General features: G+C 45.3%; 1 protein-coding gene across 1 annotated transcript in view; it reads left to right on the plus strand.

Annotated features, from left to right (window-relative positions):
- The window catches only part of LOC117987251 (cytochrome P450 4d2-like), a 62,247-nt gene that overhangs the window by 12,882 nt on the left and 26,694 nt on the right, over positions 1 to 22,671 (plus strand). Inside the window, exon 2 of the mRNA XM_069502398.1 lies at positions 8,196 to 8,296. The gene's annotated coding sequence lies outside the window, so the exon portion shown is untranslated. The remainder of the gene's footprint in view (positions 1 to 8,195; positions 8,297 to 22,671) is intronic.

Consider the following 22,671-nt stretch of genomic DNA (forward strand, 5'->3'; position numbering starts at 1 on the left):
CAAGCCCGCCCAATCAGCCCCGGTAAAGGCTTCCGCGCCTACGCCCCAGCCCCAAGCAGAGCCTTCTCTCCATTCATCCGCGGCGACTAACGCTGCGGATAATCTCCACTTAATCGAAACTGTCCTCGCCTCTATTGATATAGTGGAGATGGAAGTTTTCGCTCGGACCTTCAGGAAGGATCCCAAATTAGCTATTACCCAACACTTGGGTCTGCTCATCTCCATTAATAACCTTAAAGCAACCCATAATGGATAGTACGACCAAAGGTAGATTAAAACCCCACTCCTTAGTAGTCGCGTTCTACAACGCGAACGGCCTTATCGACCAAATGGACGAAGTCCGCGAATTTGTATGTGCACATCAAACCGACATTCTCCTAGTGCAAGAGACCTTCTTGAAACCTAGTAGAAGTAATCCCAGAATTGCTAATTTTAATATAGTCAGAAACGACAGGGCCACTGCTAAGGGTGGCACTGCCATATACTACAGAAGGGCTCTTCACTGCACTCCTCTCGATCCTCCACAACTAACCAATATGGAAGCCTCCATATGTCAGGTGAGTATGACTGGCCATCCGTCGGTCATACTAGCATCCGTCTATCTCTCTCCCTCGAAAGATCTGTTAGAAAGTGACATCCGCGCACTTCTCTCATTAGGAGACTCCGTTATCGTGGCCGGAGACCTTAACGCCAAACATCAAAGTTGGAATTGCCGCTCCCCGAACACACGAGGACGCCAACTCGAAAGACTGACGCACCGCCCCGATCTTAACTTCATAGTTATAGCACCTGACACACCGACTCGTTACCCAATGACCGACAATTCAACAGACAGACCGGACATACTCGATATAGCTCTTCTAAAGAACATCGCCCTTCAGGTGAGTCCTTTGGAGGTGCTGTCCGAGCTAGGTTCAGACCACCGTCCCGTCCTAATGCGGCTAGGACCCCCGCCCACCGCGGCCCCCCCGACCAAAACAGTCATTGACTTCAAGAAGCTCTCAGAGCATCTTAAGTCTATAGACTCTGTGCACATCTCTCAAATTCCTGACATTATAGGTAGTCTAGATGAAGCGCATGCAGCCTCACTGCACCTTACTAATCATATCCGCGATGCTCTAAGCGCCTGCTCCCGACAGATGCCGAACGGTTTCACCCGTCGACAGTTGCCGGACGACGCCAGAGAGCTCATCACCATCAAAAACGCTAAACGTAGAGCCCATGACGCATGTCCTAACGCCGACAACCGGAGAGAACTCTGGCGAGCCCAGAGGGAGGTAAAGGCTCGCCTTGCCGAACTCCGCGACGAACAATGGGACAGGAAGCTGAGTGAGCTCAAGCCATCGCATGTAGCCTACTACAGCCTGGCGAGAGCTCTCAAAGCCGACCCTGTCTCGGCCACTCCTCCGCTTTTACGTCCCAATCAACCACCCGCCTTTGAAGATGTCGATAAGGCCGAATGCTTGGCTGATAGCTTAGAAGCCCAATGCTCCCCGAGCACCATCTCTGTAGACAAGTCCCACATAGAACTAGTCGAAAACAAACTAGCATCTATCTTCTCTTCCGCCCCAGGTGGCGATCCAATCCTCCCGACGAATAGCGGCGAAGTTCGTCAAATTATCAAAGAATTTCACGCCAAAAAAGCCCCAGGCCCCGACTCTATTAATAACAAAACACTAAAGTTACTCCCCGATGTATTAATCAACCTCCTGGTTGTCATTTTCAACACCCTCATGGCGGGATGCTCCTTCCCCGACAGGTGGAAAGAAGCTACCGTTATAGGCATCCCCAAGCCAGGGAAACCTAGGAACCTCCCTACTAGCTACCGCCCCATTAGCTTGCTCAACACCCTTGGCAAGGTGTATGAGAAAGTCATCCTTAATCGACTTAGGTCCGTCGTAGAGGAGAAAAACCTCCTCAACGACGAGCAATTTGGCTTTCGAACCAGACACTCATGTGTTCATCAAGTGCACCGCCTCACGGAGCACATCCTTCTCGGTTTCAACCGATTCAAAACGAGAGGTATCCCAACGGGAGCCCTCTTCTTCGATGTAGCCAAAGCCTTCGACAAGGTGTGGCACGCCGGCTTGATCTACAAGCTTTACCATCTAGGCGTGCCCGAAAGACTCGTACGTTTACTACGAGAATTTCTCACCAATCGAACTTTCCGCTACCGTCTGGATGGAACCCTATCCTCCCCAAGACCTCTTCGAGCAGGAGTCCCTCAGGGCTCCCTGCTCTCGCCACTTTTGTACGCGCTGTACACCAGCGACATTCCCAGATCCCCTCATGTTCATATAGCCCAGTTCGCGGATGACACCGCTCTATACAGCTCCGACTTAAACTACCGGAACGTTAAAGCTCGACTCCAAAAGGCAGTCAGTAGCCTAGGCCACTGGTTCCGCCTTTGGAGGATAGAGGTTAACCCGGAGAAAAGCGCAGCAGTGCTCTTTCAAAAGTCCAAAAGGAAATCACAATACAAACTTCGACAGACTGAAATAACTCTTTACGACCGCCCCATTCCCTGGCAAACTAATACCAAGTACTTGGGTGTAACCTTTGATGACAAGATGAGCTTCGCCGCGCACATTCGTAGAGTCCGCAAGAACGCAGCGTATGTGCTCTCCCGTCTTTACCCCATGATTTGCGCAAAGAGCAAAATGTCACTTCGACATAAAGTCACGCTATACAAAACGTGCATCCGCCCAATAATGTCTTATGCCTGTGTTGCATTTGCACACCTGCCGCCCTCCTCTCTCAAACCTCTCCAAGTCCTACAGAATAAGTTTATGCGTACGGCCACTGGCTCCCCGTGGTACATGCGCAACGTGGACCTCCACAGAGACCTCCAACTCCCGACAATAGCTCATTACTTTAAACAGCTTTCCAAAAATTATTTTGAGAAAGCCATTAGACACCCCAACCCCCTAATAGTTGAGGCAGCGACTTACACCCCTGACCGAAACGACCCCCCAGATAAAAGACGCCCTAAGCACGTCCTTAACGACCCCGACGATCAAATCATGACCGACAATGCACCCTATCTCGTAGGGCTACACAATTCAACCTCATCACAGCGTCTTCGCCGGCGAAGACGAGGTCCCCGATTTCTAACGTCACCCGGACGTGGGCTCACGCCACGGCCTCGGGGGCGTACGTACTAACCAACAAAACCGACAACTCCACCCATCCCAACGTCATCCTAAGCCGTGGTCCGAGCCTCACAGGAGGCGCCCTTAGGAGGACGTTGCCCCCCGACCTCTCGAATTATTTCTTCGAGCCCTAGGGCTCACCCCCAGGCGGAGCTTCGCGCTCGCCAACCCCCCCGGTGACGCTGTAGCGGCCAATAGGGCCTACGCAGCATAGTCAATCCGAAACAACACAAAAAAACCAATAAAAACATTCCATTCCAATTCTTACCTTCTGATCAAATCGTTATCACGAGTTTTATTTGACCACAACATTTTGGTTACCCCGACGCTGGAAAATCTGAAAATGGAATACGTTGGGAGCACTTCCACCGGCACCGTAGCGGCAACATTTAGCTACGAGTCAGAAAACTCAAAAATCCTGGCAATAATTGAGAAACTCTCGCTGGAAGTGGCAGAATTACGAAAAGACGAGCAAAGTTGTCAACGTTTCCGTCACGCACGCCACCACTCTCGATCACGGTCAGCATCATCACGCCAACATCAAAGGAAGCCTGGCGATGCAACTACGGAATGCTGGTACCACGTCAGATTTGGAGACCACGCAAGATCCTGCCAATCACCCTGCTCGCGGAGAACCAAGCCTTCGGAAAACTAACTTCGACACCGACGGTGGCGGACGTCGGTGTCCCCAGCTCAAGCAATCGCCTCTGCGTTCACGATCGCGACTTAAATGAACGTTTCCTCGTGGACACTGGCGCAGACATATCGGTGTGGGCTGCGACACCAAAGATGAAGAGAAATACAACAAGTACATACAAGCTTTACGCTGCAAATAATACACCGATATGTACCTACGGCGAAAAGACCATCACGCTCAACCTGGGATTACGACGAACCTTCACGTGGACATTTATCATCGCTGACGTGAAGACATCCATCCTGGGCGCAGACTTTCTTCGACATTTCAAACTTCTCGTGGACCTGCATAAGAAAAAGTTGATCGATGACGTAACGAAGCTCGCTGTCGACGCAATCGAAGTTTCAACATCCACCGAATCCATCCGCATCGTGAGCACAGACCAAGACTACCACGAGATCTTGAAGCAATATCCAGACGTCCTACGCCCAATGTCACTGAAGCAGCCAGCCAAGCACGACGTAGTTCACCACATTGAGACGACGGGGCCTCCACTTTTTGCTCGCGCCCGCCCTCTGCCGCCCGACAAATACAACGCTGCAAAAGCTGAATTTGAACGCATGGTGGAGTTGGGCATATGCAGACCTTCGAAGAGCCCATGGGCGAGTCCTTTGCACGTAGTCAAGAAGAAAGACGGCGGACTACGCGTGTGCGGCGACTACAGACGCTTGAATGCAGTAACTCAGCCAGATCGTTACCCAATCCCACGCATTCAAGACTTCACGTACTCACTGCATGAGAAGAGGATATTTTCAAAACTCGACCTCAAAATGGCATACTACTGGATACCAATGGCTAGTCAAGAAGACGCACAGAAAACGGCTATCATCACTCCTTTTGGCCTGTACGAGTTCACCTGCATGACGTTCGGCCTACGCAACGCAAGTCAAACATTCCAACGGTTCATGCATCAAGTCCTCCGTGGCATAGAAAACTGCTTCTGTTTCGTCGACGACATTCTCCTATACTCCGAAGATGAAGATCAGCATCAAAAGCTACTTCATCAAGTATTAGAACGCCTTGACAAATATGGCGTAACACTTAACGTCGAGAAATGCCAGTTTGGAGTCGAAACAATCAACTTCTTGGGCTACGAAGTCTCCGCTGGTGGCATCAAACCTACAAAGGAACGCACGGAAGCTATATCGACTTATCCAAAACCGAAGACCATCGTCGAGCTACGTCGGTTCCTGGGCATGCTCAACTTTTATCGCGACTGCCTGCCCCATCAGGCGGAGCAGCAACACGAACTCAATAAGTACCTTCACAACAAGAAGAGGAACGACAAAACACCAATAGACTGGACACCGGCGGCTGATGAAGCTTTTGTGAAATGCCGCCAAAGCATAACAGAAGCGACAACACTAAGCTACCCAGTGCCCGGCTGCGAACTCGCTATCATGACGGACGCATCAGACCACAGCGTAGGCGCAGTGCTGCAACAGAAGGTTAAAAATGTCTGGAAACCGATGGCATTCTTTTCGAAGACAATGAGCCCTACGCAGCGCCGCTACTCCGTTTATGATCGCGAGCTACTAGCGATGTACGCAGCCGTGAAGCACTTCCGACGGTTGATAGAGGGTTGCGAAGTTACCTTATTCACCGACCATAAGCCTCTCCCTTTCGCACTCAATCGATCGCCGAGCAGCAGCGACACACCTCGGCGGGAACGGCAACTTCACTTCATAAGCCAATTCTGCACGCGCATTAAATACATCAAGGGCGAAGAGAACCCAGTCGCCGACGCCTTATCTCGTATCGAAGACATCCAGTGTCCAAACGTCTTGGACTACGGGCAGTTGGCGGCAGATCAAGCAAGCGACGAAGAACTGGCAGACCTGAGAAAACAACCCCATCTGAAGTTCGGTGAAGTAACACTGCCAGGGCTCGATCGACCAATCACGTGCGAGCTCTCAACTGCATCTCCTCGTCCGTACCTGCCTAAGACATACCGTTACGCCGCATTCAAAGCGCAACACGGTCTATGTCACCCTGGTGTCCGAACAACACGGAAGCAGATGGCATCGAAGTTCTTCTGGCCAACAATGAACCAAGAAGTAGCAACATGGGCCAAAGCATGCATCGACTGTCAGCGCAGCAAGATCCATCGACATGTAGTCACTCCTTTGGCAGCGTTCCCACCTTCTCAGCGTTTCGAGCACATCCACATCGACATCGTCGGTCCACTTCGACTATCAAACGACTGCAGATACTGTGTGACGATCATCGACCGATGCACCAAGTGGCCAGAAGCAGTACCAGTGCAAGAGATCACTGCCGAAACCGTCGCAAAAGCCCTCTACGACAATTGGATCGCAAGACACGGCGTACCGTTAAGGATTACCACAGACCAGGCGAGAAATTTCGAATCTGCACTGTTCACCGCACTGATGAAGAGATTGGGAGTCACAAAGATCCGGACTACGGCCTACCACCCACAGGCCAATGGACGGATCGAGCGATGGCATCGCACAATGAAGGCGGCTCTCATGGCGCGCGGTGCCAGTGCAACTTGGACGGAAGAACTGCCGACAGTACTACTTGGCCTACGTACGGCATTACGAGAGGACAACAATCTCAGTCCGGCTCTGATGACGTACGGTGCAACGCTACGAGTACCATCCGATTTCCTCGTACCTACACAGTCGAAAATCGAAGACGCAGACTACGTGCGACGTCTCACAGAAACAATGGCATCGCTAACACCGACAGAACGCTCGCCAGCGACCCGATCAACATTCATCTACAAAGACCTAGCTACGTGCACGCACGTTTTCGTACGAAACGACACCGTACGACCGCCATTAACACCGCCATACGACGGACCCTATCAAGTTTTGAAGCGCCACGACAAGTACTACCAGATCCAGCTACCACTTCGAACAACCGTGGTATCATTGGACAGACTCAAGCCCGCTTACATGCTCAACGAGGAAGACACAGGCGCAAGCACTGCAAGTGCGGAAAAGAAAACATCAGTATCGACGAGTTTGCAACCTGAGTCTGCAATGGAAACAAGCTCGCCGGTACCAGCGCCAGCGCCTGCACCTAGCCCCTACGTCACACGAAGCGGTCGAGTCGTGAAACGAGCAGTACGCTTCGCTTGAAAGGGGGTACTATGGGAGTACCTACCATATTACATTACATACTTACGGAATACCTACGCTCGCCGTTCCTGCAATATCCCGCTGCCGTCGAATATCACCAACAACCTTACCTTACCCGCAATTTTACCTCGGGTTTACCGGGGAACAAGAAAATCAACAAACAACACATGGATAAGGAAAATACTTTATTTAATGGACAAGAGCGGTGGAAGAAATGAAACAACATGGAAGGCATGAACACTTTATGAAAATAAGCAACGATTTCTTACCTGCAACCGGACGAGCTGGCTAGCGTATTTCGGAGATAATAGTGATGACTAGAAGCGTTGATGGTTACATGCACAGTGATGATCACGAACACTGTTGATGGTTACAATATGACATCCAAAGCACGCTAGCACGAAGACTCCAGAAGCACAAGCTGCTGCAAACGAAATCGCTCCACATGATCGTCGGTGACGTGTTCGGCTGCTCTGAGCACGCGACGACGTCCGCACGCCACAGCGGCTAGGAGTGACTGAAGCCGGCGCGTGAGCTGCGGCGCCGCGCGGCGGGGGCGGCCCAAGAAATAATGTAATGACGCAATGCGCATGCGCGCATATCCATTACACACGGCGACGCCTGCATTGGTTTAGATATAAGTAATAGCAATAAGTACTCGTTAGCGTAGGTAATCTTAAGATCCACCTTTGTATATATTAGGCTAAGCTATTTCCAATAAAAACATTCCATTCCAATTCTTACCTTCTGATCAAATCGTTATCACGAGTTTTATTTGACCACAACAATAGCATTTTTGCATTCCCTTTTTCCTAGTTTTCCCCGCTGTCAGTGTGACCACAGCGGCAAGGCATCACCCCGTAATTGAGTGTAGTCGGAAGGGCTCAGCGGAGAGTTATAGCGCCCCCTCGCCCCCGCCCCCGTGCCCGCCCCCATCCCCCGCCGCTGATATGCATATTCAAACCAGCTTCATCCCCATTATGATACCCCTAACCGCTTGATTCATTGTGAGCCTCACTGATTCTTCGTATCTACTTTGATAATTATACGGCCGCGGCCTAGTCCGCGACAGGTTGAGATGGCAATCGGGGTATAAGGCGGGGGGACACCCCGCACACCCGCACGTCACCCGCGCTCGCCCGCACCGGGTTAGCGCGGGGGCTGTGCGGGGCCCGATTGCCTTTTCGACCTGTCGCGTACTACTAGTTTACCTACAATTTTTAGTTCGTTTTTTTTCAGTTCAGTTGAGAGTTACTTAACAGGCGATGGAGAGAGCGACATTAATCTTCGAGTTCTACTTTCGAAAAACATCGAAGAGGTCATCTTTAGAAAAGTATGAGGTAAGTATGAAAAACATGAGGAATGAAAAACTTCCTACAAACTTTTTTTTTAAATTTATTATAGGCAAACGCTTGACCACAATCCCACTTGATGGAAAGTGATGACGCGGCCTAAAAATGGGACGCGTTTACCTATAATTTTGCCTATTCACTCTTGTTTTAAAGATAATTACCCGGGTTGTAATTGTTAGGAACACATATCGTGGAAGAGTATTCCAAACCTAAGCCATGCGTGTGAGGAATGATGACGCAAAACGTTTCGTGCGTGTAGATGGGATGTCGACGACATAAGGATGGCAACTCGCCCGACGTCTTGCGGTTCGGTGATGAGATGGTGAAGGGGGGACAAGATCGAAAGAAGGCTATCGACTCGTAGTGTGACGCCATGAAATAAGCTTTATTGTAGACTGTTCTGTCGACAATTTGTAACAAATAAAAGGAAGGACGTGATGCGGTTCGTGTCAAGGTGCTGGCGATTCGGTAACGATCAGGCGGCATGCAGCACTCCGACACGCTCCTATACACGTGCCGACAAGTTCGGTGTCGCCTCTAGGAGCTGAGTCGGGCCAACTTGACACCAAACTGTGGTGTTTGTTGAAAAGTCAAATAATAATTACCTATACGAGAAACTTGCAGTAGACGTGAAATTCTGTACGCGTGAAATTCATGTAATAAGTATTTTTCTTTTTCTTTTTATATCGTAGATTTTGTTTTTAGCATATGTCATAATAGCTGTCTACGTGCCGAATTTCAGCCCAATCCGTCCAGTAGTTCGAGCTGTGCGTTGATAGATCAGTCAGTCAGTCAGATTTCCCACAAACCCACACCGCCCACTAAAACCCACAAGAACTCATATATGGTCTCCACGTGACAGGTTTAACAGGAGACCACTAGTAACCGACGCCAAAATAACTTGTTTTTGTTAAATAAAGATACCTATTTTATTTATTTATTTTTTATTTTCCTTAAAATTTTTATTGAAATGAAATGAAAATCTTTTTTATTCGTATAAACTTTTACAAGTGCTTACGAATAGTCGGATGCATACCTCAATATACAATGGTGGTACCATTAGGAGAAAGCTTTGGCTGTTAGGTGCACTTTTAACACGTTTTTATTTTATTCCATTACAAGTTAACCCTTGACTGCGATATGACGATGCGGTGTAAGATAGGAGCGGGCTAACTTGTACGCGGCATCGTACCGAAACCCTGAATCGCTAGGACTTGGGACAACCCTCCACGTCCCACGGCTCCACCAACCTCTCGGTTATATGGGCCGGATCGCGGGAGGGCGCCCATTCGGTACTTGCTCTTGGCATTTTCCCGGGGCGCCTTCTTGACTCCCTACAAATCCCTCTCCCCCCGATAAAAGGCGCCCTAAGCACGTCCTTAACGATTCCGACAACCAAATCCTGACCGACAATGCTCCCTATCTCGTAGGGCTACACAAGTCAACCTTTTTACAGCGAAGACGAGGCAACCCCCCCGTGACGCTGTAGCGGCCAGTAGGGCCTACGCAGCATAATCAATCCGAAACAACACCTTGGGGCCTAGAGTCTAGACGTCACTAGCACAAATCGCTAGGACGTCAAAGTTGGGTGCCGACTTAACTTAGGGTTGAAGTCGGCATGTGTGTAGGTGCTTAGGTACTTGCAAGATTAGAAGTGGGTCACGGGCAGGGCGCCAAGTCGTACGCGCAGCGCCGTACAGCATCCGCAGCTCTCCATGTACCTACAGCTATGTGTGTTTGGAGTTTAATGTAATCTTAATGCAGACAAATGTAGCTAGCGTAGCTCATGGGAAGGTATAAATTGATGCTCCAATAATACCAGTGATCTATTTTAGTAAAATAACTTTTGTTAGTCAGTTGGCCTATACGTTGAAAAAACGGTCAAGTGCGAATCAGACTTGCACACGAAGGTTTCGTACCATCTCGTACAAGATATCACACACCCGGCACACACGGCACACCCGGCACAGCCCCCGCGCCTAATTTTTTTTAAAATTTGCATGGCGGCCATTTTAAAATTCACTATCTTGGTTTTTAATATTTGTTTTTTTAAGTGGCAATAGAAATACAGATTCTGTGATTTCTACTCTCTACCTATTACGATCACAGCTGTGTTAGTGACGTCTAGCCCCCAAGGGGGGAGAGTGAGCATAAGGGACAAGGAAGAGACAAAAATAATTTGTAGGGAGTCAAGAAGACGCCCCGGGAAAATGCCAAGAGCAAGTACCGAACGGGCGCCCTCCCGCGATTCGGCCCATATAACCGAGAGGTTGGTGGGGCCATGGGAGGTGGAGGGTTGACCACTACCTATTACGGTTGATGCGATAGATCTCGCTGATAGGCAGACGGACGAAGAACGGAGGCTTAGTAATAGGGTTCCATGGCACCCTAAGCATATCAAACTCTAAAAAACATTGCCACAGATTGTGACGCGAAAGGATTATTTACACAACTAGCTTAAGCTCGCGACTTCGTCCACGTGGACTACACAAATTTCAAACCCCTATTTCCCCCTAAGGAGCCAAATTTCAGCCCGATCCGTCCAGTAGTTTGAGCTATGCGTTGATAGATCAGTCAGTCAGGCAGTCAGTCAGTCACCTTTTCCTTTTATATATTTAGATAATGTCAGTGTACGCCGCAAGTGGGTGATCATGCGATGATAATAATTATGTCAACATTATACCAGACTATATAAAATAAGCAAAGTAGTCGAGAAAAATACTTGAGCCCATACCAAAGCCTCAAAAGGTCTTTACAAATTCCGAAAACATCGCATCATTTGATTAGCTCTATTCAAATGGAAATATTGTATTGAAATCAAATTATGAGTTAGGAATGGAGGTTTTACGAACGATCCAAATTTCGGAAGTGGATAGTAAAGATGATCGCACACTTCCACTCCAGAACACACCGCACGCACAATATGTCAGCACTCGCAACTATTCGCATTGTTACTGCCGCTGGTCAATTGCAAAAAAGCCGAATAAATAATTGCTTCAATGTCAATCTATGCTGAATGCTACTGAAGCTGCTGCTGAAATTATTTGAAGGACCAATACAATTCAAGCGTCTCTGTTACACTTCATTCAAATCGCATATGTCTACGCTATCACACTAATATGTATAAAGAGGTATACAGTGCAGCTCGTATATTAATGAAGTGGAGAATTTTCAAAAATGCTCGAGCCATTGAAATTGAATTCTAAGCACTGATATGACGTAAAAAATAAAAATGCATTAGATTTACACTAGAATTCATAGTTTCGATTCTTCGCGAGCGATTCAAAGGAAGCTAAAAAAGAAGGCTCATAGGGATGAGTTGTTAGCAGCGACGGGAGCGCTAAGAAATGCAGGGTAGTTCGCTAACTCAGTGTCTAACATTGAACACATTCGACATTGGTTGGTTCTACATTGCAGCTACATTGAGTGATACTAAAATAATTATTTTTTGTAGAAAATATTCAATGCATTAAAATAAATGTTAAATGAGCTTGGTAGCTATTGTTCAGTGTTAGACATTGAGTTACTCAACGAATCAGTAGGCTGAAGCGCTTTGTGCGAGTGGCATTTGCGCTAATGTGTGAGCAGTCTAAACGTTTATGATTCAAATCACGACTCGTCTTCGCGTTGTTCGTCGCCGTAAAGTTGGCCATAAGCGCCAATCAGTACTTTGTGATGTGATTATGTCTCATGAATGAATTCGTTACGTTTATTAGCGAATTTATTGTTACAGACTCTCTAGAGGGAAACTCTTAACTTATTAACTTACTTAATCAAAGCAGACGCAATTATATTTATTTCAAGTAAATTACCTCGTGGCTAAGTTAAGATTTTACCATTGATTCAGAAAGCAGATTATTGTATTTTTGCAGAGCTTTATCCACGAGAATTAAGGTTTATTTTATTTTAGTTTAATTTTGTTTAGTCGCAGTCTAAAGAGTTGATACTTCTTGCTATATTATGTTCTTCAAGATCAACCCCCGTAGCATAGTTGTTGATTATCATACCTATTGCTACAATTTAAATTATCGTGATTCGCTGAATTTATAGTATTCTTGCTGCAGCAGGGCATTTCAGCCAATAGTGAGAGAGTGTCAGCCAGCGCTGACACTCTCTCACTATTGGCTGGTTGTGTCAAATTATACGTCTCGATGATAGCCTACTGATTAAGACGTGAACCTCCTGTTGGGGAGGTCGAGGGTTCGATCCCGGATACGCACCTCTAACTTTTCGGAGTTATGTGCATTTATGCAATTCAATATCACTTGCTTTAACGGTGAAGGAAAACAAATCGTGAGGAAACCTGCATGCCGGAGAGTTCTCCATAATATGTTCTCAAAGGTAGGTATATGAAGTCTGTCAATCCTCACTTGGCCAGCTGTCAAACCCCTCCCTTTGTGAGAGGAGACCCGCACCCAGGAGTAAGCTGGCGATGGGTTCACAGTTTGAGCTGTGAAAAGACTGACAGACAGTTCGTAGCTTTAGTTTTAAGTTTACGTACCTACCTAAGTAATTATCATCATTACATTATTTATATCTTACAAATCCCAAAATCTGACAATCAAAAAGTGTACAATGATGCCCAATTAGAATTTTTTATTTTTATTTGACAGAAACACTTTCGCATGTATAAGTACACAGACAGACAATCATTATATACTATTATAGTATGATAATCGTAGATAAGTTATAGTAGATACTCATTTTGTTGCCAAGAATACATATTATTGTAAATAAGATCGTGCTCGCGCCTCGTGAAGAGGAAAATTGTACGGCGGCATTATGACCGAAATAATATTGTGCTAGAGTAAGTGAATCGGGCACTAACTTACTTAGCTACTTACTCTGTTGAATCATTTCATTTTGAACGCTTCGCTTTTCTTACTTCGTAGTGTTAATTATTGTAGGTACACAAATTACAGTCAGGCGAAATACGGGTTTGCAATCTAAATAAAACCGGTCAAGTGCGAGTTAGACGCACACGAAGGGTTTCGTACAAGAAATAACACTTCATTTTATTTAAATCTCCATATCGGCTTAGTATGAAGTGTTTGTTGAATATCACACACGCTGTGTGGACAGCGGAGGCTTTGTTATAGCACCTAGGGTCTCGTTACACCCTTTGAACCCTAAAAAAGCGGTGGTAGACTAGTGGTTAAAGACGTCGGCATTCTTTAACACGTTGTTTAGGGTTGCGTAATGCGTACCTCAAGAGGTGAAACGGAACCCTTATACCCTACGAGCGAGTATAGCAGGTACCTACTTAGCTTTAGAAAACTAAATTAGAACAAAACCCTTTTAAACGAAAAAGAAATAGCAAAGTTTTTTGGCGCACGAATAAAGCGAGCTGTCCGCGAGCGAATCATCACGTACTACCTACCTACTACCCGCTACCCGCTACCCACTACCCAGTACCCAGTACCCAGTACCCAGTCCGCGGCAGTCCGTAGTGACCTAATTTTATTTAGGACACCCAATTCCGTTGCTGTCTTTTATATTTGAAAGAAGTTAAAGATTTCCGAGTTCGGAAGAGAGCTAGTTATACCTAGAACTCAGTTGTATTGTCCGGAACAAGTTGAAATGGCAATCTGGGTATGGGGTGGGGGGACGCCCTGCACACCCGCACATCACCCGCACATCACCCGCACATCACCCGCACATCACCCGCACATCACCCGCACAACCTCCCACCCAACCAATAGGTACTAAAAAAGCTGTAAAAGAAAGCAACACACACGACCAGCACCACAGCTAAAGGTACACTATGAGTAGATGTTGGAGTCCCAAGCTGCTAGAATGCAGTGGCGTGCAGCTCATAGAGGCATACACGCACTGCTTACCCTCATTGTAATAAATCAATGCTTATTTTTCATTATAACCTGCCGTAAAATAAGGTCATACCAAAATGCATACCCTGGCTTGAGCTCCAGTGCACGCCACTGCTAGAATGGTGACCCCACACTGGAAAGTGCAGCGTTGGAAGACCTCCCACTAAGTAGATCATCATCGTCATGATCAACCCATCGCCGGTTTAGTCTACAGAGCCCCCTCTCAGAGTGAGAAGAGCTTTGGCTATAGTCTACCACGCTGGCCACGTGCGGATTGGTAGACTTCACACACCTTTGAGAACATTATGGAGAACTCTCAGGCATGCAGGTTTCCTCACGATGTTTTCCTTTACCGTTAAAGCAAGTGATATTTAATTACTTAAAACGCACATAGCTAACTCTGAAAAGTTAGAGTGGTCTATCCACCTAGTCTGATAGATGACTTCAAACGAGACGCAGAGAGCCGCTGCATTCAGGCGGCGCAAGACCGTGGCGCGTGGAAGTCCCTACAAGAGACCTATGTCTAGTTGTGGACATATCTATGGGTCGATGATGATGATGATGCTGAACATCTTTTTTCCAGAAAATGTGTGTAAATAATGGCGTGATCAGATCGACGTCCATTCCAGAGTTATCCCGCGTCTTCCGGACGTGCTAGACAAATAACTGCCCGCCCCACATCCTCTACTGGCTACATGAGAAACGTGCCACTTTGCTGTACATTGCATGTTACAATTAACTAAGATTTTCATATGAATAGCTCATATCAGTAAACTTTTTTAGAGATAAAGATTGAGATACAGACGACTTATGTACCTATTGTATGACATAAGGGCTGATTTTTCAATCATCAAATAATTTTTATCTGAGAGATAAATTTGAGGTTTTGACAGTTTTTGTATAGAAAATCTGTCAATACGTCAAACCTATTCGTCAGTTAGAGTTTATGTGGCGATTGAAAATTTAGCCCTTAATAATTGTTATATCACAGCTTATGTCATTGGAATGATCGTTTCGCAAATCCCGTGGCGATAACGGATTGGCAGCTCTTCTGAAAACGTACTGTATAATGCATACATTTTGAGAAAGGACTCGCCATATTCCTTGTGTCAAAAGTGCGATTTAGTACGGCTGCACTTTTGACATGACTGGTGACACAGAGCAAACGCACTGTAAAATAGAAGCAGCAATGTATCGTATATGTGAAGAAGAATGAGAAAGATAGTGAAAATGTTAGGGTGTTTCAGTAGCGGGTGTCAGGGAGCCGTCGATCGCTACGTGCGGGCTGGCTACGCCGCTCTAGCCCCGCTACCGACAGGAGGCTACTTTTTGCTGCTACGCCGGTTTTCCCCCTACACGGCTGCCAATCAAAATGTCGTAAGTAAATAATCGTGTATCGAACACGACGTGGCTCGCGAACTATGTTGAAATTACTTGGGGTAAAAGGGGAAAATTCTAAGAATTGGGAAAACACAAAATATTAATTCTGCCGACAGAATAAATTGTTATGTAGGTCACCGAGGAGTTTTTTTTTATTTTTTTTATTAGATATGGCGAGCAAACAAGCAGGCGGGTCACCTGATGTTAAGTGATTACCGCCGTTGAACATTTGCAGCACCAGAGGAACCGCCGATGCGTTGCCGGCCTTTTAGGAATTTGTTGGTCCGCCCCTTGAATAACCCCATGTTATAATCTAGTGTTATCCACCAGATTTTATGATTCAGAGATTCAAACAATCGAATCCGCCGGTAAAAGTTTATTTAATGTACAAGTAAGCAAGTAGGTATATATAGTAGGTACACCTAGTCACTTATCACCTTGACTTGTAATTTGTAATTGTACTGAATACTTATACTTTTTTGAATAATAAACGATTATTATTATTAACCAAAATGGTTGTTACTTTTATAATGACAACGTTGATTTAGATGCAAGATTAGTCTTGCAGCATTTTTAGGCAGATGCTGCAAGATGAGCAGGCCAAATCACTACCCATAATATTATAAATGCCAAAGTGTGTTTGTGCAAAAAGTTTTTGCATGGATCAAAGACCTGTAGTGACATAGGCTACTTTTTATCGCGGGATGGGAGGCTTCGGCCGTGGCTAGTTACCACCCTACCGGCAAAGCCGTGCCGCTAAATGATTTACATTCCAGTAAGATGCCGTGTAGAAACCAAAGGGGCATGGGTTTAATAAAAACTGCCATACCCCTTCCAAGTTAGCCCGCTCCCATCTTAGACCACATCATCACTTACCACCAGGTGAGATTGCAGACAAGGGCTAACTTGTATCTGAATAAAAAATATGTAGTTTTTTCGGCTAGTACCTATGGTATTTCTCCCTGTGACGCAACGTCGCGTTCGGTTGATTTAGGACGAACGGGCGCAAAGTGAAGCTGCCCTCTTCCCGGAGGGCGGAGGTAATGGAGAACTTCGCGAACTACCCGCAACGGCCGAGTGCGTCGCCAAACACATTCATTATTCTGTTCTTTTACAAAAACCGCAACTTTCCTAATGCCGTGGTGAGTACAGTGACACGCCCTCTCCATACAAGCAAACTCTACTACCGGAACACCGCCCTGTCCGTATATGATTTATGTGCGGCAATGGTATACGGCTGAGGTCTGAGCGAAGTGACGTGAGCGAAGACAAGGTCAAAGATAAGTGCAATGTGGTCTTACTTTTTTGTCACACAGGGAATAATTTTTGAATTGGTTTTGGTCTGGTCTGGCAAGAGACTTCGGTTGCGGCAATAACTTAGTAGCCACCACTTTACTATAATAGCAAAAACACACACATACATAGATATATACGATAAACTTAAAACGTCGTCGTCAGGGGTTAAAAATAAGACTTGAGGTGTAGTGTCATCAACAAAATAAGACTAACCTTGTTGTAGTTAAAAGCTAAACTCTTAAACTCCAAGCCTTGTCACGGACAGCACTCGGAGTTAATAAGTGACACGCTATGTAGAGGCAGACGTCTCCGGACATTGTGACGCGCCCCGACGACCCTGACCCACTCGCCGGGAAACCTACATTTAGCGAACAGCCTTCACGAACATACTAGCTTTTAGCATAGATATAGACTGGCTCAGTCTGCACACCTATAGTAGGTACGCGGCAGGTCGAGGTGGCAATCGCGGCGGGAACGCCCTGCATACCCGCACAGCCCCTGCGCGAACACAATGCGGGCGCGCGCGGGTGACGTGCGCTTGTGCGGGGCGTCCCCCCACCTCGTACCCCGATTGCCATCTCGATCTGTCGCGGACTTTACACGTAGCGTCGTTTATTGGAAAAGAGTTATTTTTAATCTACTTCTATGACTTTTAATATGTATTGTTGCTTCCTGGAATTCAAATACCAACCAACCAACCAGCCAACCAATTCAACCAGCTGAAATGCCAGTTTTAGACTCAAATAATCTATTAAGCCAAAGTGCCAAAGTGGCAAAGGGCGCGTTTACCGCAGAACCGAAGGCCGCTGGGCAGACGTGCAGGAGTGGAGATTGCGTACCAGCAAACGCAGCGTGGGACGACCTCCAGTGCGTTGGACTGACGACCTAAGAAGGTGACGGGAAGTGGATGAATGAGGAAGGCAGAGGATCGTGTGTGGTAGCGCGCTCTTGGGAAGGCCTATGTCCAGCAGTGGACGCAACCAGGCTGATTGATTGATTGATTGAATCTATTCAGAGCGGTGATAGCCGCCTAATGACCTAGATGTCTGCCTTCTATTCGGGAGATGACACCTCTAATTTTTCGGAGTCTTGCATGCCTGAGAGCTCTCCATAATGTTCTCAAAGTTGTGTGAAGTATTACTGGGTCAGTGTGGCAGACTGTGGCCTAAACTATTTTTCTGAGAAGAGACCAGTGCTGGGTTGATCATGATGATGATGATGATGATGAATACTTCCAGAGGTTCATTTGTGAAGTAAACTACCTTGTAGATATTGCGGAAATTTTTCACATCTAAGAAATGATTTTCAAAATGCTTCGTAAAGTACCTACTTAGGTATACATTTTCAGTTACTTTTCGATAACTGTATTTTTATTATTTTGCAAAATACTTAAGATAATAAAATCTTATCTTGCGTTAGAAAGCTAGGTAAGTATATATCTGCAGACCTATACTATGATCAGTCCATTTTGGAAAAAATGAAAATACTGAATGGTATCGTTAGTACATAATATCCAAAATATCTGCTAGGTATGAATCTATAGTCTTAATCTATCTATATCTGGGCCATGGAGTCTTAGTGCAAAAAATTTTTTAAGAGACATTTCACCGCGATTAATAGCCTCATCTGGTGACAGAAGGGCTGGATCATTTTTTGCGCAACGGATCAGCCTGGCTGTCCAGCGCGGAAATGATGTTTTACTCAAGTATTTGTTATTTTAATACTCAATGATGAGTTTATTCGGAAATGAAACAAAGGCAAACTCAATCCGAGTGAAACAATGAGTGTAGCGAATCATTCAGTTTCAATTTGCGATGTTCTTGATCAGTGATGGCTGATTTCAATTTATTTCCCTTCGGTGAAATTATTATTTTTCTTCACAGCGATTTCACAGGCGATTTTTCAGGGAAAGTGATTTTTCAATTTTCGCACTTACGATCTTTTGCTAAATTAATTTAACTAGGAAGTATGCCCAAGATCAATAGCACTGACATTTCGCAGGTTGGTTTTCACGAAAAGTGAATTTTCACACTTATGATTGTAAGTGCGAAAATTCGCTTTTCGTAAAGCGTATGATTGCTTGCTACATTCAATCGAACTAAGTTTGTGCGTTGAATGTTGAATGTTGATAGATCAGTCAGCGAGGCAGTCAGCTTTTCCTTTTGTTAATGTACTTTGATAGATTTTGCTTCGTGAATATTCACAGGCTACTTTTTAAATAAAATAGCAATTAGTGTTACATAATATGAAAAGCTTTTTCACAGGATTTTTCACATGCTATCTGTGAAATGGTCCATCTCTATTCCTGGTGACGTTTGGTGCGGAAGCGGCGATTACAAACAAAACATAATTGAAGCACGTTTCGGAATCCAAATTGCAAAATGTTTGCAAAATGGGGGCCCTGCCCCGGCCCGTGCCCGACGCCGCCTTCCGTTTGTGACAGATTATATTGTGAACATGGTTTTAATGGGTTGCTTTCGTTTTTCTTAGGAATTTTTCACATACACCTTTGGCTAAAATACTGCATGTTTTCAAAATATTGAATGTAATAATTTTTGGTAAGTTTGTAATGCACTCTTTATTTATACTCTAAATATATAAAAGGAAAAGGTGACTGACTGACTGACTGACTGACTGATAGAAAAGAAGAAGAAAAGAAAGAAAAACGTTTATTTTTTGAAGCTGTGCCATACATTACCAGTTAGACCTAGTTAGGTCATCCCGGCGCCTCTAACACTTGAGCAATGAGCAGTAAAGTCAAAAGACCTCAATTAGAAGAAGCAACGGTATACACTATGTCATGTGTGGCACAATCCGAAAAAAAGGCCCCGACTCAGCATAAATGCTATATGTCTTGCACGTGTAGGTACAAAAACATACAACGCTGGTTTTCAGTAGGAACCCCGAGTCGGGTGGCGCCACGGAATTCTTTTTTAATAATTGATCTATCAACGCACACGGCACAGCTCAAACTACTGGACGGATCGGGATGAAATTTGGCATGCAGATATCTAGGTATTTGAAAATTCAATCACTAGGGGGTAAAACAGGGTTTTGAAATTTGCGTTGTCCACGCAGAAGAAGTCGAGAGCATAAGCTAGTTGCCAAATAATTACCGAAGCTTTTTACTTGGACGGGTAAATGGAATTTTTATAAAACCTTCATCCACACGGACGAAGTCACGGGCATCATCTAGTCTAAATTATACATTGAAAAGTTTTTTTGTGTTAAAAAAAGCAACTGAGAAATTGGATAACATGGTACTCCAAAAACTGTGACGTTGTCACGTATAGTCGTACGTGACAACTCTGATCGGAGCACGTGTTGTGTGCAGACGACGCTCCGACAACTCCGTCGTGACGAGGTTCCCAAGGTTCATACCAACCGGAAAATAAAATTGTATTTTTTTTTTTTTTTTTTTTTTTTTTTTTTTTTTTTTTTTTTTATTTTATCGTAACGCTATCGGCATGTCGCTCTGCAAAAGGTTTTATTTTATTTTATTCAGATACAAGTTAGCCCTTGACTGCAATCTCACCTGTGATAAGATATAAGCACCTGTGATGCAGTGTAAGATGGAAGCGGGCTAACCTGGAAGGAGTATGGCAGTTTTTATTAAACTCACACCCCTTTGGTTTCTATATCGTACCGGAACGCCAAATCGCTTGGTTTTGCCGGCAGTGTGGTAACTAGTCATGGCCGAAGTTTCCCACCAGACTAGACCAGAAATTTAGAGATTATAAAATTCCAAACCCAGGACCTCCCACTAATAAGACAACAGTGCTTGCCACAGCGCCAGGGAGGTCGTCAGGTTGTCTCGAAGGGTACCTACCTATATAATATCTGCATTTCTCATGTTTTTAGGATCGTATTTAAAGCGGCAGCCAGTAAATTATTGTAATTCGGGTGCGTGAAAAATTTACTACGGGTTCCAAATATATTTGGTTGGCGACTCCAAAAACTCTCTGCGATAAAAAATAAAACATAATAGGAGCCTAACACTATGATTATGGGTATCTTTTAAATTATATCTGGCATCGAGAATTATTTATTAGCAATTACGGGCGGATAACTAATGGCGGATAATTAATTAAAACAAACGCATAACCCTCCTTTGTGCTTCGCCGCAGTCGGGTAATAAACCCACACATAAATTCAATATTGTGGTTCTATGTATACTAACTAGAATTTTAATTAAAAGAAATTAGGCCATGTATTGTATCTATACTAATATTTTTAAGTGGTAAAGTTTGTAAATTTGTTTGTGGAGTAGAACTACTTACTGACCGGTTTTGAAAATTCTTTCACCAGTAGAAAGCTGCATTATTCCTGGGTTACATAGGCTATATTTTATTTTAAAAAATAGAGATTCGTATGAAAATTGTAATAAGCTATCCGTACGGAGTCGCTAGTATACAATAAGGTATAGTGTTTCGATCGTTTAGCGACAATTCTGTTCTGGAAATCGCAGACACAAGTGCTCTGCAACATAAAGTTGCTAACACACCTAACTAACACGTTTCCTGTACTAATATATCTTCGTCGGATAGAACGGGTTCAGAGGTGAGGGTGAGAGTGAGCTGTGCGGGATGGGTGTGGGACAATTTGTATCCGCTCGCGTTGTTGCGGCGGCGGGCGGTTCCCTTTGTCGGCTTTTGGGAAATAAATCACTATCACCTGTGTGGCTCTTCCGTCCGTCATGGTATCCGCTGAATCTGTGAGTCAAATCAAATCAAAATTATTCAGATTTCAGATAGGAATGCAATGATGTAGTAGTGATATAATTAATTATCATCATGATTGCCGGCTCACTACAGAGCACGGGTCTCCTCTCAGAGTGAGAAGGGTTTTAGCCATAGTCTACCACGCTGGCCATGTGCGGATTGGTAGACTTCACACACCTTTGAGAACATTATGGAGAACTCTCAGGCATGCAAGTTTCCGCACGTTACTTCCTCAATGTTAGCACATTTGATGCTAGTTAGCCTTAATGTAGCCTGATTTTTCTTGACGTCACCATAGCCTAAAGCTGCGTTTCCACTGACGCGAAGCTGGGCAAAGTGGAGCGGAGCGGACCCTGAATTGGCCAATCAACATTTTTCACTGATGCTGAGTGGAGATTTCGAGCACTGTGATTGGCTAATTCACTGTCCGCTCCGCAACACTCTGCCCAGCTCCGCGTCAGTAGAAACGCACCCTAATATTTGACGTAGTACTGTCGATTCAGGATTAAACCGAGAGTTCCCTCACTCTAGTTCACTCTGTTTCACGTCTTGACTCGGTTTTCTTGTATGAAAGTTAACGTTTATGAAAGGAGCAAACCATGTGGTTAGAAACTAGCAGAAAGTCGATAACGTCCATAAAGCGGTAGGTACATCACGTTATTAGTGTACTCGTGTAACACGCGGCACGCCTCGCCCTCGCCTCACGCTCCGATGTTATCGGCCGTGCGGGCTCATTTGGCCGATAGTACCGACCTATGGCCCGTAATACCCACTTTATTAAGCCCGGCATTCCACGCCGAAGTACCAACCTAAGGGCACCTGTCCACTGACATGGAGTGTAGTGGAGATGTGTTCAGCAGATCAATTAAATTATTAAGTATAATAGCTGATGCCCGCGACTTCATCCGCGTGGAATTAGGTTTTTAGAAATCCCGTGGGAACTCTTTGATCTTCCGGGATAAAAAGTAGCCTATGTCACTCTCCAGGTCTTTATCTATACCCATGCAAAAAATCACGTCAATCCGTTGCACCGTTGCGACGTGATTGAAGGACAAACCAACAAACCAATAAACCAACAAACAATCACACTTTCGCATTTATACTGATTAAATTTTTTTACAAAAAAAATAAAAACCGA

This window comes from Maniola hyperantus, chromosome 12, assembly GCF_902806685.2.
Source record: "Maniola hyperantus chromosome 12, iAphHyp1.2, whole genome shotgun sequence".
In the NCBI taxonomy this organism is placed as follows: Eukaryota; Metazoa; Arthropoda; class Insecta; order Lepidoptera; family Nymphalidae; genus Maniola; species Maniola hyperantus.